The sequence below is a fragment of the Saimiri boliviensis genome, chromosome 14 (genome assembly GCF_048565385.1).
Source record: "Saimiri boliviensis isolate mSaiBol1 chromosome 14, mSaiBol1.pri, whole genome shotgun sequence".
Lineage (NCBI taxonomy): Eukaryota > Metazoa > Chordata > Mammalia > Primates > Cebidae > Saimiri > Saimiri boliviensis.
The window spans coordinates 70,119,342-70,122,672 of record NC_133462.1 but is presented as its reverse complement, the minus strand read 5'-3'; the positions used below and the strand labels follow the sequence as shown (position 1 = coordinate 70,122,672).

At 40.6% G+C, this 3,331-nt stretch overlaps 1 non-coding gene across 1 annotated transcript; it reads left to right on the top strand.

Moving 5' to 3' along the window:
- Positions 1 to 1,150: 1,150 nt before the first annotated feature.
- Positions 1,151 to 1,359, top strand: LOC120361603 (small nucleolar RNA U3). Its single transcript, XR_005577772.1, has one exon. It is a non-coding gene; the product is annotated as a small nucleolar RNA U3 (small nucleolar RNA).
- The last annotated feature ends 1,972 nt before the right edge of the window (positions 1,360 to 3,331 follow it).

The following is a 3,331-nucleotide window of genomic DNA, read 5'->3' as shown; positions in this document are numbered from 1 at the left end:
AAAATATTTCCACTCTGATAACAAATTGGGGCATAAAACATTGGTAAAATTGTTGTTTCTTACTTTTAAAAACTTAGTGGCTCAAGCCTGTAATCCCAGCACTTTGGGAGGCCAAGGTGGGCAGATCACGAGGTCAAGAGATCAAGACCATCCTGGCCAACATGGTGAAACCCCTTCTCTACTAAAAATACAAAAATTAGCTGGGCATGGTGGCACGCACCTGTGGTCCCAGCTACTTGGGAGGCTGAGGTGGAAGAATCACTTGAACCCAGGAGATGGAGGTTGCAGAGAGCCAAGATTGCCACCACTGCACTCCAGCCTGGCAACAAAGCAAGACTGTCTCAAAAAAAAAAAAAAAAAAAAAAAAAAAAAAAAAAAAAAAAAAAAAAAACCTTAAATGTGAAATGGCATGATTTATCTTAACAAAGAAATACCAGTAAAAATGTAATTTTTCATTGATATACATAGTAGCTAGTTTATTTTATTTTTTTCAAGATGGAGTCTGAGTCTTGCTCTGTCACACAGGCTGGAGTGCTGTGGCATGATCTTGGCTCACTGCAACCACCGCCTCCTGGGTTCAAGCAATTCTCCTGCCTCAGTCTCTCAAGTAGCTGGGATTACAGGTGCCCAACACCGTGACCAGCTAATTTTTGTATTTTTAGGAGAGATGGAGTTTCACCATATTAGTCAGGCTAGTCTCGAATTCTTGACCTCATGAACCTCCCATCTTGGCCTCCCAAAGTGCTGGGCTTACAGTTGTTAGCCACCCCGCCCAGCCTAGTAGCTAGTTTATTTTCAATCACATTAAAACAGCATTTAAATCAGGCGTCCCCAAACTTTTTACACAGGGGGCCAGTTCACTGTCCCTCAGACCGCTGGAGGGCTGCCACATACTGTGCTCCTCTCACTGACCACCAACGAAAGAGGTGCCCCTCCCTGGAGTGCGGCGGAGGGCGGGATAAATGGCCTCAGGGGGTTGCATGTGGCCCGTGGGCCGTAGTTTGGGAACACCTGATTTAAATGATGAATACTTAAATTAATCTTAACACAGCCATCCTGATTTACCTAATTTACCTAATTTTAGTTATCTTAATTATCAATCAGAACAAATATAAGCCATCTGTCTCTGTGGAATCAATAAAACTAGGTTAAGACTATACTTTGAGGGATTATTTCAGATAAACTTCTAGAATTTCTCCGAACTGTAGAGCACCAGAAACCATGAAAAGAGGGTATAGCATTCTCTACTGAGTGTGAGGCTGGCTGTTGGTGCTACCTCACTGCAACTGCCATATCCACTAATGAGCATGATTCTCTCACTCTGGGAGAGTAAGAGAGGGAAGACACAGTCTGAGTGGTTCTCATTTTAAAAATAAAACTATGTAAGTAATAAAACTACGTTTTTGTCTACTTTATGGAAAATCTAGTTCTATTGACAAATTCATAACTATCTTTACATATATACACATGCACATATGCGTGCACACACACACACAAACACACACACCAGTCAGTAAAACTCAAGCAAAAGAATGTTGCTTTCTAGTTTATGCTCAACATAATCTAATCAAGTCAGGCTTTGGTGTAAAGCAACAACCTCAAGATATCATTCTAAAATATGCAGGAAAACAGTAAGAAAATGGGTATATAAATATCTAAACACTTTGCTTAGATATTTTTTCTGCCAAATACTGTATTTCATCACTTGGAAGTTTTACCTTCCAAAAAGCACATGGACAAAATTCAGCCGAGTTCATTGCCGCATTACATCTTTACATCAAGGACCACATTTCCTTCAGTTTTCAGTAACCCGGGCTTTATTTCTGTCTGAGACCTCATCAAAACGGCCTTTAGGGTCTATGTTGTTTACGACCACTTGGGTAATTTCTAAGAGAACTGAAATCTCCTCTGCAACTCTCCTATACTGAGTCTTCACCAGAATCGTCCTTAATGCTCCATCCACAGAAACACCGGCTTTTCCTAGCATGCACCTCCAAACTCTTTCAGACCCTTTTCATTACCCAGTTCCAAAGCCACTTCCAGATTTTTAGGTATTTGTTACAGCAGCACCCCACTTCTTTCTTAAATCTGTTCAGGCTGTTATAACAAAATACTCCATACTAGGTAATTTATAATCAACAGAAATACATTGCTCACAGTTCTGTAGCCTGGAAAGTCTCCATCAAGACTGAGGTGCCGGCTTTGGTGTCTCGAGGCCTGTTCGTCGAAGATGGCGCCTTCCCGTGTGCTGACGTAGCGGAAGGAGCAAACACGCGCTCTCAGGCCTCATTTATAAGGGCACTAATTGCATTCATGGGGGCAGTGCCTCCCAAGGGCCCCACCTCCCAAAGGCCCCATCTCTTAATACCTGAAGCTTCTGAATATGTATTTACGCACACATTTTACTATGTGAATATCTGTTTACTAATACAGGTCAAACAAGCTAAATCTATTAGTATCACATAATCTTTAATATGTAGAAAGATTTCTTTGTGGTTTTTTTTTTCTTTGTTTCTGTATGAAAATACTTATTATTCAGGAGTTCCATCTCCATGGATTGTCCTTCATATGTGCTAACAATTCTCTCACATTTTTATCTTTATGCTGATTTATTCTGAATTTTGAGATTGCTTCTAAGTTTACTGTCTAATTCATTCTTTAAATCTCATTGGCCGGGCGCGGTGGCTCAAGCCTGTAATCCCAGCACTTTGGGAGGCCGAGGCGGGTGGATCACAAGGTCGAGAGATCCAGACCATCCTGGTCAACATGGTGAAACCCCGTCTCTACTAAAAATACAAAAAAAAAAAAAATTAGCTGGGCATGGTGGCACGTGCCTGTAATCCCAGCTACTCAGGAGGCTGAGGCAGGAGAATTGCCTGAGCCCAGGAGGCGGAGGTTGCGGTGAGCCGAGATCGCGCCATTGCACTCCAGCCTGGGTAACAAGAGCGAAACTCCGTCTCAAAAAAAAAAAAAAAAAAAAAAAAATTCATTATATTGAGTCTGTTTTTTCCTATTTTAAGACGCATTTTACTTTTATTAATGTTTTTGTTTTGAAAAAATTCTTATCTCAGCCTGTGTCAAAATACATGTCCTTACTGAGAACAAGATGTTTTCTAAATGCTTCTTATACTTCATTAAATAAACCTATTTAGGAGGAAGCAGACTTCTGAGTAACGCTTTGCTCTTCTCTCATTGCAAAATATTTTCAAGGTTTCATATTTTTCTGTTTATTCATTCTTGAGCAATGTAACGAACATGCTCTGAAATGCTGGTTTAAAACTCTCATTCAATACGCTTTTCATATCTAGAAAAATACTTAGGCCTGGTGTTG